Source organism: Peromyscus leucopus, chromosome 3, assembly GCF_004664715.2.
Source record: "Peromyscus leucopus breed LL Stock chromosome 3, UCI_PerLeu_2.1, whole genome shotgun sequence".
NCBI lineage: Eukaryota > Metazoa > Chordata > Mammalia > Rodentia > Cricetidae > Peromyscus > Peromyscus leucopus.
This window is the reverse complement of record NC_051065.1, coordinates 51,365,130-51,381,551: the sequence shown is the minus strand read 5'-3', so window position 1 is coordinate 51,381,551 and position 16,422 is coordinate 51,365,130. Positions and strand designations below refer to the sequence as shown.

General features: G+C 42.4%; 1 protein-coding gene across 1 annotated transcript in view; it reads right to left on the bottom strand.

The window, feature by feature from the left end:
* The window catches only part of Ptn (pleiotrophin), an 85,734-nt gene extending 70,357 nt beyond the window's left edge, over positions 1–15,377 (bottom strand). The window contains exon 1 of the mRNA XM_028866091.2: positions 15,023–15,377. The gene's annotated coding sequence lies outside the window, so the exon portion shown is untranslated. The remainder of the gene's footprint in view (positions 1–15,022) is intronic.
* Positions 15,378–16,422: the final 1,045 nt, after the last annotated feature.

Below are 16,422 nucleotides of genomic sequence, written 5' to 3'. Positions count from 1 at the left end.
TTCAAAGGAACCAAGAGGCAAACCTTCAATGAAATCTATTATTTTACCCTCCTCAACCAGAAATTGTTGACTGAAGGCTTTCATCTGTAATCACACTAAATATAACAGATTCCAAGCTAACTGGCTTTCTTACAAAATGCCTTGCCTAATCTGGTTCCCCAGGACACTTCCTGCCCCTCCTGAATCACGATTAAACTGAGGCTTGGAACCCAGACAATTTTTACTTCCTGGGCTTTCTTTTCATTTAACCAAGCTGGACAAATACACATCTGAAGGAAGAAAAATAAAATTGATCCGTGCCCCTGTCTTCCTGCTCTCACGGGGAGGGAGAGGGAGGAACTGGGAGGAAGAAAGTGGGAGAAAGGAAGGGACATCTTTGGTTCCCCACAGGGCATGTGGAGGAGCCAAAGTCCACCACAGAACAAGGACAGTGCTGCTGGAAACCCTCCCAGGACAGGAGCCCTTCAACCAAGAGCATCAGGGCTGCTTCTGCCTTTCACTAGAGCCCCAGACTTTGCTTTCCCCACACACTGTAGTCAGTGCTCACTGATCCTAATAGTCTGGCTTTCACCGTCATTTCAGGGCAGGATTTCCTGAGCCATCCTCTTTCCCACACTGACTGCTGAAGTGATGACTCTACACACGACCAGCAGAAGAACATTCATCTGACACAGGAGAATGAAGTGTCGGAGGAGATGGACACCTCCGTGAGTGAATCAGTGAGCACACGAAGTGCAGTCACGGGGATGATAGATGACTCTCCTCTGTCACCTGGTCTCTTCTAGAAGATTTCATATTCGTCTGGCATCTAGACCTGACTTTAGAGTTTTCTTAAAAAGTCTAAGGATCCAGGGCACCCCTACAAGAGGAGTAACATTGTACAATACATCTTCCAGAGTAAAAATCATTAGCATGCTCTCATCACATTTCTGAGAGAATTGGTTACAAGAGCTTCTAAGGAAGAAGATGCAGCTATGACCCCAGGAAGTTAGAGTGTAGTTGGCAACCAGGTTACCACCAACCAGGGTCACAAGTCTGAGGCTAGTTCCTCCCAAAACTTCCAGGCATCAAGGATGCCAAGGACGCTCAGAAACACTTGGAAAGCCTGTGTCCAGCTCCCACTCAGTTCTAACGACAATCCTGCCTTTCATAACTGCCTTAGGCCAGGAATACTCATATCTTCTCCAAATGAACTCTCCCTACAGATTCCCCCTTCTTAATGATGGCACTAGAATTCCCAAGTTGATTGATTTCAGCATCTCATTTTGATTCACCTTTCACTCACTAACATTCCATCAGAGTACTTACAGTCCAGATTTTTTCTTTTGTTTTACAGTGCCCGGTGAAAGGATCCTTCCAAACTCCCCACCTACACCCAGGCCCTGGCAATGCATTCCGTTGCCCATTCACTCATTCATCCAATTGTGGTCTTGAAAAACACTAGCTTTACAAGACAAGTTAAGTAGGGAGGATCAATTAAAGTAATTGTTTCCATAAAAGAATGAATTAAGGGCTGGAGAGATGGCTCAGTGAGTGGTTAAGAGCACCGACTGCTCTTCCAGAGGTCCAGAGTTCAATTCCCAGCAACCACATGGTGGCTCAACCATCTGTAATGAAATCTGATGCCCTCTTCTGTATACATAATAAATAAATAAATAAAAAAGAATGAATTAAGCATTCACAGCATCATTTCTACCTTAAGCATGCTCACCTCAATATTCTCTAATCACAAGTCAAAAGGCACTCTCTTCTGGAAGCCTTCTTTGATCCATACTGCTAACTTAAATGTCTTTCTTATAGGCCTTCAGTATGCATATCTTGACCACAGCACTGATGAGTTATTGATATGCTGATCTGCTGCCCTGTGACTAGATTGTATAATCTGGGGACCAGAAATAAGCATTTTATGTCAGTATTTCTGACATTAACATAGAGCCTGGTTATATATATATATATATATATATATATATATATATATATATATATTCTATATATTCCATATATAGAAAAGAAGGAGGGAGGGGGAGGGAGGGAGGGAGGGAGAAAGAAGAGAGGGGCAGAAAAAGGGTCATGGAGGGATGGAGGGAGGTAATATTAAATAGAAAACATAAAACCAAAGTAAGTTTTAGAAAAAAATAGTAATAATCCTTTTCACCAGGTCAATAAAGACAGTTTTCATGGAAAAGATGGCAATTAGGCAAGGGCCTGAAGCATAAGCAGTATTTCCAAAATTTGCAAAGATCAAAGGTTTGGAGGGAGGGAGATGGACAAAGAATTCCCTTTCATAACCCACCTGACCTTTTCTAGCTCAGCTATACCTTCTCCAGGAACAATCTTCCCTATGTAATACTTTTACCAAGTTCTTCTCCCTTTTAAAGGACATTCAGTGGTTCCTTGATATCTAACCAAAGGCAGCTTAGCCAGCACTTAAAAGGCCATACTATAATTTTCAACATTTTCCTCCCACTCCCCTCTAACTCTCAAGAGCCCACTTCTAGTGGCCTGTGTCCTCAAGTCTAGGCCTTATGCCAAAGGTCCCACAACCTCTCCAAACAGTACTGCCAGCCGAGGACCAAGTGTTCAAACATACTAGCCTGCAGGGGACATTTCACATCCAAATCGTAACACTTGGTGTGATTTCCATCTTCTGCCCTGCCTTCCTGTCGTGTGCGATTCAGTTCTGGTCTTCCTTTGAAATATTACCCCTGCTTCAGCTTCTCTTTTCTCCCAGAGAAGGGAGGTCTTTCTCTTCTGAAAACCTTGGTTGAATGGCTCTATGATTTTATTTTCTATTTACAAATGTTCTTTTTCTCTTATGAGGTCTCCGTGAGGAATCCACAGTGTACAACAACAGGTGAGGTCTTGTTGTAACAGGGACAACAGATTGGACAAATATTCTGTATGCTGAAAATCCTCTTTACTGGAGCATTCCTCTCAGGATAACCTCGGAGTTCTGTTCTCCAAGAAGATACTCTGTTATACAGCTTCAAGGAGAAAGGGGTGGCGTGTGGTAGATTTAAGATTTAATTCCATGACAGGAGCAAAAATGCAATTGTCATTTGGATCTAGAAACCACTGACTTTATCTATGATGTGAAATTAAACCTCCCACTCTCCATGCTGATGTGCTCCTGCCCAATGACGTGAGGACTGAATACAACAAAGTGCTATACATTTCAAAAATTGAAGATAAAGGAACTTGAATGTTTCCACCATAAAGAAGGAATATTTGAAGAGTTAAGTGTGTTTAGCCTGATTTCAATATTATACAATGCATCTGTATACCAAAATACCACATGGAGCCACATATATATACATATACATACATATATATACACATATACACACACATATATATATATATAATGTGTGTATGTGCAACTTTTATGTTTCAGTCAAAAAGTAAATTTCAATATACAGATACTTCCTACTTCCTTGTTCTATTGATTGAAATAAGTCTCTAGCTATTTCTAGCTCTTGCATGCAGCCAGATTAACGATGCCATTAACTGTGTAGTCTTGCCCTTTGTGGTGGGTATATCATTTTCAATGCCTTTGCCCTCTTTCCTGTCATCCTGGGGTTTCCTCACAGTCGCCAGCCCTCCATGCTTTGCCCCTCTTTAAACCTCATTAATAATAGTCTCCAACCCAAACCATAAAAGACATTTTGAAGGATAGAGGCCCAAAGCTTCCTGTAATAGAGTGACTTTGTTGCACACCACAGGCTGTAGGGCGTGGAGAATCCATCACCTAACCTTTCCCAGCCTCTGTTCCTCTGTGCCCCACTGTTGGATGTCCAAGCTTGACAGTGAACGCTTTCCAATGGGAAACTGTAGCAGGATTTTTTTCCCATCCTTTGGTCCCTATTGTATGTTCAGCTGCACTGTAGCTTGCTGCTAATCAAAGCCAGGGATTCTCATACACAAACAAACACAGCATTGTAGCCTCCCCCAGGGCTAGAATACAGCAGTCCAACAATGGAGTCAGGTGATAGCAGGCCAGAGGATCAAACAGCAGCTCCTAGACATGCTCCTGCAGCCAGCCCCAGATGAGCCCTCTCTTCAACACAGTCATGTTGAAACCACCATGCCAGGCAAATGGATGCTTGTGAAAACAACTAGAAATGAAACCGTATGCAATAATATGCAATTAGGGAGGTCTCAGCTAACAGCAACATTCATTATCCAGAACTGTGTTCTACAAATCTTAATGAGTTAGAAATAAATTAACAGTGTGAGAGCCTGTTATTGGAGCTGGCTATGAAGGAGAAGGGAATATTGAACTAAAAAAAAAAAAATACTTCAAATATCTGTCATTGAACGGGGTGGGGGGTGGGGGGGTGAAAGCAGAAAGAGTGTGGTATTGAATGTCTTTGTGTTAGATTAACCTAGACAACCAATGTCAATTCCCTGTCCTGCCACCTTCTATTGAATGGCCAACCTGAGATTCAGCTCCTTTATTTAAGGGGGAGGGTGTATTTATCCCACAGAGTTATTGGAAGAATTTAGCCCAGAACTTAATGCGAAGATCTAATAACATGCCAAACACTATAAAGAAATCTATCAGTAAATACTACCTCTTATTTCTGCTGCTAAACGGGGCTCTAAAAAGAACAAAGACAGAAAGCAATAAGAAAAAAAGAAGGTGAAGGTGGTAAGGGACAAAATCCACTCCTGCCCTAGCAATGTCGAGGAGCAAGGCCTCAAAGGTAGTTGTGGACCCTACACCTCTACTTATTACCACATGTCTTTGAGAACAGCAAGGAAAGTAGATGTGGCAATGGCCAGAGTGAAGGCCAGATACAATTGTCTTTATTCAGTAGGAGGAGGCTGGGCTCTGGGTAGTGCAGCATAGATACTAGACTGGTCCTTTAAGCACAAAGGATAAATCAGGAGAGGAAAAAAATCTAGAGGCTAAGAAAATAAGTACTCTCAACATGATTTTCAGCTTGAGCAGCCAGGGGTGAGTGAATGGAGGAGACAGAAACTACATTAAAGGGTTGATGCCATTCCTTCCACTAGCAAGCATGGGCTGAGTGTCCATATTCTAGTTCAGGCAGTGATATACTGAAAGTAGTCCACACATGTTGCTAACTATGTGGTAGACATGATGAAATGTAGCTTTAAAATACGTAGCCACTGGGACTCGTGCTTAGTAGAGCGACTCCCTTAAATACAAATATTATATTTCAAGATCTGTGAGTTTGCTTTAGCACACGCCGAGTCATATTTGTATGCTCTGTCTTTCTAGTGCACACCTTGATCGACTTCCAGTTGCACGTGCCTCTCCTCCCTAGGTTTTCTGTCATCTCCATTTCAGTAAGAGTCAGATGTACCTGATAGACCAGTCTCATCCTTTCTCCACGTACACCTTGAGAAAACTTTACTACTGGCCTTTAAAACCTCCCAGATGTATATGCTTCTCTAAGTCTCCGATCCCATGGATTCTGGCCTCATTTCAGGCCTAAAAGATTCTCCAATACAACTGCTATGTTATGATGCAGACTACGTACAAATGTTCTAATATTCTCAATAATGTGTGATTTTGTTTAAATGGTACCAAGGGTCAAGATAAGCCATCCCACATCAAGTTTCAAGAGCAACAAAATCCATTCCTGTTTGAGATAAACAGCCTCTAATTCTTAGGCTGACATTTCTTGCTAAATAAGAAAACTCACACCTTTCCTGAACCCCTCTCCAGTTACTGGTGCCCAAGGTCCAGTGGACGATGATCAAGAAAGTCATTATGCCTTGGTATAGATTTTGGATATTAAATGAGGAAGGAGACAATTTGAAATATGAAGGTAAAAGAGCCGTATTTGCTTTTCATACTTATATTTGAATTTTTGATAAACTTCCCAAGCATAAACTTCTGAGTAGAAAGAAAATAGCATTATGCACTACATTTGGCGCATACAAGTCAAGGCATAAAACAAAGCCAGAAAGATAATAGATCAATTTACATCTGAGCCCTGGTAGCTAGAGGTACCTGGAGCCAGGAGATTGGAAAAGTGAGCAAAACAAGTCAGCCCCAGAGAAATTTCCCAACAAACACCACCACAGCAGACAGACCCAGAGGACACAGTGGCATGCTCCAGGTCACTTGTCTGATGTGGAAGAACCTTCAACACTGTTGAGATGGAATTTTTCTGAGTTCTGAAGTTCCTTTCTACCGGCTTACAGCTGCGCTCTCTTCCATTCTTGTATGTTCCCCTTAGACCTCTGCTCAAATTCACTTTTTTTTTCCTTTTCTTTTTTGTCTTCTTTTGTGCAGCCTTTGAAGTCAATGGCTCCCATTTAGCCTCTTGCAAGAGGATGAATCATTAGAAACCCACAGAGCCAGCCTACACTTGGGAAATGTCTGCTTAAGAAGAAATTGGTAGAAATCCACATCTACCCGTTTATTCTGCTAAACTGTTTTTGATCTACATCTCCAAACCAAATTCATTCATGACAGCCTTGAAGTGCATCTTCAAATCCCCAGATATCACATATCAGAAGAGAAACCATCATTTCCTCGCCCTCAGAACAACACTCTACGTAAAAAAGAGCGAAAAGCACTTGGGGCTAAAGTTGGTGGGAATCCTAGTACTGGCAGAGACAAGAAAGGCGTTTGACTTTCAGCCCTCGTCTGTGATCAACAATGTGGTTGTCAAATCCCAATTTGATCCAACTCACTTTCAACTAGAGCCAATTGTACATTAGTCACTCCAAATAATAACAGAGCAAATAAATAACTCCCCTGAAGGCTGCCAAGCCCTGGAGCGACAAGCATCAAAGAGAGCTGCTGGCCTTGGAGCTTACCCACCTGCAGTGAGCTAGACCCACCCTGGAACCCTGGAGCAGCTCAGAAGTTTCCCAGGCTCCAGGGACCAGCTGAGGAATTAGAGTCCTGGGAGGGACCATGCAGCTTTGTCCTCCCTAGGGAGACTTTCTCTCTTGACTACATGGAAAGGGTCCTTCCGGCAAAAATGGAACACACTGCTTAGACAGCTTGACCTTGAACTGGTACATGCTAATTCTTCAGGATCATTTGTTCCCATCTAAACAAGCTATCCTTTGCTGAGACAGAGACTCTTCTTGTTTACTGCATGGGATGTTGGCTTGCATTTTTCTATTTCCATCATTTTAATAAAAATCCATAGCTTCCTAAGCATTTTTTCGATTCCAATTTACCCATATCAAGCTAAACAAATTGAATTTCCATCTTAATTAGCTCATTTGGTGGAAACAAATGCACATGTTAATGTGTATATATCCCTATTAAAATATTGCATGAATCAATTACAGTGTTGAAAGAAATGAAGGGCATATAATTATAAATATAACTAATTTTTAAGTTATACCAGAAAAACTGTAAAAGTTTATCAGAGTGGTAGTATATGTTATGTAGTCAAAGAACATAAGTTTTTCTCATAAAATTTGATTAACCTGTAGCATGAACAAGATTTTCTAGAATAGGACAAACATGTTTCTTCAGGTATATCTGTTTCCCTAATAAGAAATATAGTGAAAAATTCTTTTCTAAGATTTAAATGAATCAGCTTACAAGTTTGACCTACATTGAGCCCTACTTGGTGTCTCACATATTCTCAGACACCATTCAATAATTAAATATCTAGGGCAAACTGGGAAAGAAAAGAGGAAAGGAAGACAGCATTTATGGTATCCTTCCAAGATTTAAACACGCATTTTGATTTGAAATTAGTGAATTGCCTACCCTCTTTCCTATAGAACCATCAGGCTTCCTCATACAAAGTGCTTCTAAAGAAATACATTGCGCATAGAAAGCAGAGTTTGCGTTGTCTGGTTTATGGTAGGGTTTCTTTTCTTTTCTTTTCTTTTTCTTTTAGACAGAATGTGAATATTTAAATAAGGTTCCCCAGAGCTTTAGGGTTTTTTTTTTTTATTTTTAAGCCAAAAATTCTAATAATGGTGTATAAGGCACACTTGGTCAGCTGTCCACTATCCTCACATACAGACACTGTATGTTAAACTATATGTTAAAAGAACATTTTTGCAATCAGAAGCAAAGCACTGTGACTAGGACATAGCAATGTCCAAATTCTCAGCATCTGAGGTAGGCTATTATGAAAACATTGTTCTAAATCTTTGGATAATTTCCATTTGTTTTATCCTAAAATATTTTATTGGTTTCCTGGGATTATTACAAAATTATATTCACTGTTGATTTAAATCTGGGCTGCCTTTTCTCTGGGCATCCTAAGGTCTCTTAGGATGTCACATAGAAAGATGATTTTTGCCCTTCTTCTGTTATGACACAGAAGAGAACAGGAGATGATAGGTGTCCAAGCCCAGACGAGAATAGGACCAAGAAAGTCTGCTCTTTTATATACTTTCAATAGTTAAGGCAAAGTCTACCAAACACTTGTAGCAAGTTTTGAAGGATAATCTGGGAGACAACACTTGGATTTTTTTTCTTTCTCTACAGAGGAAGACTCCAACAGAAGCAACGGCCAGGAGAACCCCTGTGCCTGGGAACATACTTGGAACATACAGTAGCTTCAGCCGAGTCAATAGTAGACCAATAGCTTTTGAGAAGCAATTGAACACTGGAAATATTTGGACATGAAGAGACAGGCACAAGCACATTTTGCATCTAGCAAGAAGGTTTTCACCAAGGATCCTCATGATTTTTATTAAGCTATCGATATCATGTGTAGAAAGTTACAACAGAAGAACAGTTTGTTTCACATGAGATGAGATGTCTTGTTACTCAAAGTGAGTTCCCCAGGCCAAAGAATTGCCTTCGCCCAGAAGTTGCTGGACATGTACAGTCCCTAAGGAGATTTAGGACATCTGAACCTTCATGCTGGAGAAATCCTTGGGCAACTGGCCTGAACATGGAAGTCAGAGTGCATGTACTGTGCCAAGAACTCTAAAGACCTAAACGTGATGAAAATAACCAATTGAAAATGTAGTACATATCCTTCCAGACTTGTAAGAAGGAGCTAGAACCCTGGCATTCAATAAAAGACACCATGCTGTTTCAGTTGAGTCTTTTGGGGATTGTCTTCTCCCTTTTTTAAAAAACTATGACTCAGATTTCCTTTTCCTGTTTTTGTCACACTCCTATCCTCCTCCTCCTCCTCCTAGCTTCACTGGGTCAAACTTACCTTCTGGCATCTTTAGCAATCTCTAGGTATCCTACAAAAATGACAGTGAGGGCGTCAAAATGGGACATGGGAAAGACAGGATTTGCTTATGTGAGCTTTAGTAACAGGAGCTTGTGTTTAGTAGGATGGTTTACAGCTTGTGAGTGTTACACTCACTGAGAAAGCCTGAGAAAGTGGAGTGTGTCATCAGCATTCTCACCCCTGAGCTTAAAAAAAAAATCCCCAAATCTCAAAAAACCTGGTAACACATCCATCAGCACACACTGGGCAATGTACAGGCCAGTGGTGAACTAGTGGCCTCTGAATCCACTCCTTTATTCTGTCATCTGTACTGGATCCTTCCACAGCAGGGCCCCAGAAAGGACCTGGATTGGGTTATGCCTATGGCTAATGCCAACCATTGGAGACTCTACTTGCAACTAGGAGTCCCTTGTAGGAAAAACGTTCTCCAAAACTTGATGGAAAAGCCAGTATCTTTGGAGATCTCTGTTGCCAAATCTCCCAAGGATTGAGCATGCTGAAATTTTGAACAGCATTTAGTGAGAAAAGACAATGATCTAGGAAAATAAAAGGGATTATTCTTTGAAGAAGCAGGAAGTGTCATGTAGGGAGTGTTGGAAAACAGAACATGAAAAATGAGAAGAGGGAAGGAGTCAACAGAAGGGGGACCTGCATCTGACGCTGTTCTTTTCCAGACTCCCTATCATATACCCTGATGGTATGAATCTACTTCTTAAGACAGAAACTCTGGAGGTGTGCCCCAGGCATCAGGATGCTCGCACATCAAGTTAATCCAATGAAAACTGAAAACAAGGACTGTTCTGGGTTATTTGACTCCATACACACACACACACACACACACACACACACACACACACACACATACACAGAGTGTGTGTGTGTGTGTGTGTGTGTGTGTGTGTCCTATACATCATATAATGTCACATATATAGGACATATAGGTTATATATTCACATATATGATACACATTGGATATATATATATACATATATTGGACTTTGGGTTTGAGAGGCTAATGGGAAATAAATTCAATTAATTAAACAAAAAGAGAGATGGTCTCATGTGATACAGAAAAAAATCTAAACTAGGGAGTTGGAGATATTTGTTCTATTGCAGGTACATTCTTGAAAGGAGCCACATTGCTTTCTCTAAGCATACCCTATTCAGCCTACATGAATAAATTGTTATAGAAATATAGTGGGAAAGTAAAATTTTGAAACTCTGAGAAGCAAAGACCTCACAGTTAGAATAGAATTGTGATGAAAATAATACATTGAGTTTGTTATAGAAGATCAGGAATTCTCTCTCTGTGCTAGAAGTAGTCAAGAGTCAGAAACCATGGCAATGTAAAGGAAGGAGGGTGGAGTGTGATGAGGACTGGACCAGCAGGGCTACAGAACCCCTGAAATAAAAGCAGTATATGAGACTTGGGGATGGTTCCTCTGGAAGCCTGAGGGCATCAGGAGCAATATGTGATGTTTGTTGTGAGGCAGGGGGAATGGATAAAGAACATTGTGGGACTGGATCAGCATCGGGACATTTAGAAGCAGGAGTGAAAGGAAGAACAGAGGAGAGAAGAGAGAAATTTTTAAAGTCCATGTCCGTATTTGGAAACTGAGGGGGAGAAATCAAAGGAAAGCCAAGTATCCAAAGAGGTTGGGGGAGAAGTTGGATGCGGACACATCATGGGGATTGCAAGGGAGGATGAGCAGAAGAGGGCAGGGCTAGCTTTTAACGCTGGTGCGTGCTTAGCAAAGGAAGAAAGGCCAGTGGCCCCTGGGTGAAATCACCTATGGCTTTGAAAGCACTGTTTGCTCCAGAGTCAGGTGGGAGGACACTGGACTGTGGTTGCTTGGAGTCTGTTTTACATGAATTTCTAATAAAGCGTCTCACCAGTGAACACTGCTTAGCAAACGGGGGAGTGAACAGAAGGCTAGAGCAGGCGAATTTGTGATTTGAAGTTTACTACCAGAAAGTCTCAAAACTAGAGACTGATGGTCAGTGACCAGGACTCGTGTTGTTCAAAATTAATACAAAGTAGTCAATTTTTGTTGTTATTGCTGTATTTGTGGAGTTTAAGAGTCTAAGAATTCTACTCTTAGGAAACCTGTATTTTTTTTTTTCTATTTGAGATGGGACTTTATTTAAGGTCACTATAATAAAATGACTCTAAGCACAAAGAACACTAAGAAAAATTAAATTTTATTACTCAAAATGTCTCAGGCATGAACTATTGACTACATTACATTATTCCTACCTATCCTTAATCCTTGGGGAATTATGGTGAGTGTGAGTTGCACGATCGAATCCACAAGTACTACCATAGTCACAATCTCCTCGAATAGTGTTTGTTCACAGCTACCCTTTTAACCAAAAGTACTTACATTGTCATAAAAGGCGTTGGTTATAGTTATTGGTCTAGAAAGATTGTAACAACAGCATGCAGACTACTATCTACAAGTCTGGCTTGCAGCACCTAGAAAAAAAAAAAAAGGCCCAGCAAATGGTAACTTGGACAGGCCATAAACGCCAAGAATGGAAAGACTTGCCACGAAAAGCCAAGGCCCAAATTCTCCTTAATTTTCCCTGGATGGAAAAAGCAGGCGTGGCTCCCAAAGAAGAGGCCCATATCGACGACGCGTTCCTTCACCCTCATTCCCAGGAAGAAAGGGTGGCCTGTGCCAGAGGACACAAAAGCTCTTCCGTTTGTTCATTAGACAGACCTCAGAGGAGAAACCATTTCTCATCCAGCTCAGCTTTACCTACAAGGCCTGGGTCAGAAGCAGCACAGGGTTCTGCCATGTTGGATGATCCAGTGTAAAGCAGGCTTCAAGGTAAGTCAGGGGAACTCGGGCGTGGAGCACACTCGCCTTCCCGCTGTTCTGAGTAGTCTCAAGGGGGCCTTATCATCAGTATAAGGGTCAAGGACAAGTCCCTTGTTAGCATGCTGCAGTATTAAGAACATAAGTGTTTGTCAACTGCCATTTATAACCATAATTCTGGCTTCAACGACCGTTAACATCACACCATTTCATACAAATCAGGCAAACTCAGTGTCCCAGGGAACACACCGAGGAATGAGCAGGAATGCCCCTAAAATGAGGAACCAAGAGTATTTCCAAGAAAAAAAATAGAAACTTTAAACCTAAAATATTTCATCTCTAAGAGATTAACTTTGCAAATTATTCAGGGGTCTTGTGTTATTTTCAGTGACCAGGTTTTGTGAAAATGCAAACCAGATCACTGCATTGAAAAAAAAAAAAAAAAACTTTTAAGGAAAAAAAAAATCAGATATTATTACATATTGCTGTTTGTAAGGACCAAATAAGAAACATGAAAACTGCCAGGCAGTAGTGGTGCACGCCTTTAATCCTAGCCCTCTGAGGCAGAGGCAGGCGGATAGACCTCTGTAAGTTTGAGGCCAGCCTGGTATACAGAGCAAGTTCCAGGATAGTGAAGGCTATACAGAGAAACCTTGTCTCAAAAGAAGAAGAAGAAGAAGAAGAAGAAGAAGAAGAAGAAGAAGAAGAAGAAGAAGAAGAAGAAGAAGAAGAAGAAGAAGAAGAAGGAGAAGAAGAAAAAGAAGAAGAAGAAGAAGAAGAAGAAGAAGAAGAAGAAGAAGAAGAAGAAGAAGAAGTAAAAAGAGAAACATGAAAATAAAACTTTCACTAAATGAGTTTGTTTTTGGTTCCCAGTGTTATAGAAAGCAGTCCAGGAAGACAGACAATTTTATATTATATAGTATACACAACACAATGTAATATGCAGTCAAATATATTCTATTCTCATCCCTGTGGGATATCACCTAGGAGTCAGAGGGTTAAAACATCATGTAAACAGTAAGTCTGTCTCTCTCACAACTCTGCCTTTGAGGGCATAAAGTGTTTGAGCCACAAACAGCTAGAATCCAGGACCTAGAGGGGCTACAGTTTGTATATAGGAGGGGTGGGGGCAAGAAAGGTGTGTGTGTGTGTGTGTGTGCATGTGTGCATGTGTGCGTGTGTGCATGTGTGCGTGTATGCATGTACAGGCAGTTCACCAAATGAGAAAGCTGTTTTGACCTGGGTGTGTGAGCAGCTGGAGAAAGATTGCCTTCTTTTAAAGACTTCAATTCTAGTCAGAGAATTTAAATTTTAAAGTTTCTTATAGTTCAAAAGAATGGTGTTGTGGTTTTAAAATAAAATGATTTGAAAATCTCATCCTCTAATTTCCCTGGCAAACAACCACTGCTGCCAGTCTGAAATAACTCGGGTCTCAAAGAGGAGCGGGGACAACACTCACCCTAACTTCCCTAAGTTTAACTGGACTGTAAGTGTTTCTAATGACTTGGCCTGGCCGGCACATAATTTACTTTAAAGGGGACGTAATGAATCCGGAAAGCACCAGCCTTCTGTTCTGTGTCGGCCGACTTCTCTTCTGTTTCATTCTCATTACCTTTTAATATTCCCACAAAACAATTCATTCCCAGACGATGAAAGGGCTGGAGCAGCTCCGCTGTCTCATCAGTTCCACATTTGCCTGGGATCATGAAATTGCTCCATTACGGTGTTAGTTCAAAAGCTTTTCTTGGGTAGTTCCTGAAGTGCCTCCCCAGGCCCTTTCCTCCAACGCGTGCACATGCTTGTACACACACACACACACACACACACACACACACACACACACACACACACACTCATACACTTTCTTAAACTACTGGAGGAAAAAAAAAAAAAAAAAAAAAAACTTCTGGCAGTCCCAGGAGAAAAGATGCTGAACAAAGCGAGAACTTTCTTACTTCCTTCTCCCCCAAAGTGTGCATCGCCTGCTTTCAGGAACCACCCACTCTGTTTCCATGGCCTCACTCTGCCCAGACACCTCTAAAGTCCCTGTAAAAGGGGAGACAGGAATGAGTTAGCTCTCCATGTAAACCAAAAGTGTGCTCTTACATTTGCGTGCCACATCATAGTCCATAGAAGTGTGTGCGCGCACACGCGTGTGTAAGAGAGGAAAGGCCGTGTTTTATGCACAAAGGAGGTGAATACGTTCTTCTCAAAACATAGTATGATAACTTAATTGAAATATCACCTCAGAAATTCTGGGTATTTGCCAAACGAGTCTTTACCACATTCCTGGTTAATTTGGATGAAATTGAAAATGTAAGTGCTTATGTGCCAGTCTGTTAGAATAGTTGGCTCCCCAAGAAAAGGTAGAATTCAAAGCATGTCTTTGAAACTTTGGCCGGAACTGTGACTAGAACCATTCCTGAGCTGGCAGGCAGGATAGGGAGTACATCCTGGAGAGAAGCTTTTCTGCGGGCAGGCAGGAGGGGCAGGCCGCCAAGCCTGTACCACACCTAGAGCGGCAGCAGCTGGCAGTTGGCAAGCTCTGAGGCCACCTGAGAAGTGGAGGTAGGAAAATGAGACCTGCCTGCTGCAGCATCTCTCTCTCTCTCTCTCTCTCTCTCTCTCTCTCTCTCTCTCTCTCTCTCTCTCTCTCTCTCTCTCTCTCTCTCTCTCTCTCTGCCAGACACACCCACCAGAGCTCCAGGTTTTACAAAGAGCACAAATGTGTCCTCTCCCGCGCTTTGCATGCTCCAGCAGGTAGCAGGAATCCCGTCCCCATGCACTCTCCACAAAACAAAAGCTGCCTCCCTTCTTCTCATCCGAGCACACCCTAACTGACCGAATTCATCCCCCCAATTTTCCCTGGCTTGGTTTGCCTTCGGGAGCAAGTCCGTTTTGAAAATCAGCCCTACTAGCCGACTCCAGGCAGCTTCTCTCCTGCTCCAACCCCCATAGACTGCGGACTGCCAGGAAAGTGGCCTAGGGGTAGGCACACTTCACCAGAGACCCTTTGGAGAAATCCACGGGGTGCTTTGCACTTACTTTGGCTTGCAGAGGTCCTCGCTGACTAGCAGGCTGCCTTTGTTGCACCGTGCGGCGAGGTTTCTGCAGAGGACTCCAGGTACTGCTGGATGCTGCTTCTGCCTGGGCGGCTGCGCTCTCCCCCCCTTCTGGATGGATGACTCGGTGCTTTCTTTCTTCCCCTCTCTCTACTTTGGATTTTCTAATGCTCTGGGGCTTCCTTGGCGGGATTTTTGGACGGGAAGGCGGGGAACCTGATCCTGCCCTGACTCAATTACACCCTGCCAGGGAGGGAAATGGAAAATGGGAGGGTTGAGAGGAGCAGGCAGGGAGAAGCAGGCTGTGCGAGGGAGGGGGAGTGCTTTGCCCCCGAAATCTGATTGGGAAGCTTATGAAAAGCAGGCTACTCTGGGGGCAGTCTTTCCCCAAACGGATTTGCACGGAAAGACGAGGGGATATAAAACTGTTTGTTCTTAGCATCCACCCAGCACAGTATTTCTTTCACAAACTCCCAAGCACCATCATTTTTTTCCTCGCATGAGTCCATACCTCGGCTTATCAAGTCGGATATCTTAATTGGAAAACTGATGGCATTTTAGACTACAGTTTTGGGCCGGCGCTTTTTTTTTTTTTTTTTTTTTCCTTTTTAATGTGATATTCGGAGGGTAGGGGGAGCTGTGTGCAAATGCAGCTGCCCCTTGCTCTCCATCCCCAAAGGCCTTCTCTGCAGGGAGCCCAGCTAACTTCAGATGCTAGTAGCAGCCCACCTGCAGTCACAAACCTGCAAAGTATTTTTCCTGGGTTGTCACTGGGAGTGACAGATCTCTGAAAATTCCCAATTAAATGTCATTTTCCTTTAGGAGATTTTTCCCTTTTTGGCTTCTTTGGTGCCTCTAGAGACCTCTTCTGCGACACGCTTTTGGCAAGAACATGGGGGAATAACCGGTGTGGCTCAAACTCTGGGACTGTAATACTCTGAGGGTGGACATCCCAGCTTTCTGAGATCTCCGTCTTCTTTAACCAAGAAGAGGATAAAGCGACAGACCAATGTTGAGTCTCACATAGAAGCTTACTGCAAAACGATGAAGGAGTAGAACTCTAATTTATCCAAACATGTTCAAATTGTAAAATGGACTCCTATTTCTCACCATTCTGACGTCACACCTCTTCAGCCCAACTTAATTAGTGAGTCTTATGGATTCCCATGACCTTTGAACCCTCATGTCTTAGGACCACTCCTGTCCTAAAATTAGAGCCATTCATTTACGGCTGTTTTAAGAACTGGGGCTCTTCTGTTGACTGTCACCGTACCAATGCCCAAGAGTGACCTGGGGACAGAAGAGGTGACCCTGCAGGCGCAGAGCTTTTAGTACATCCGCCTCAGTTTTTTTCAGAGGAGGAAGTAACAGAAGTTCATTTGC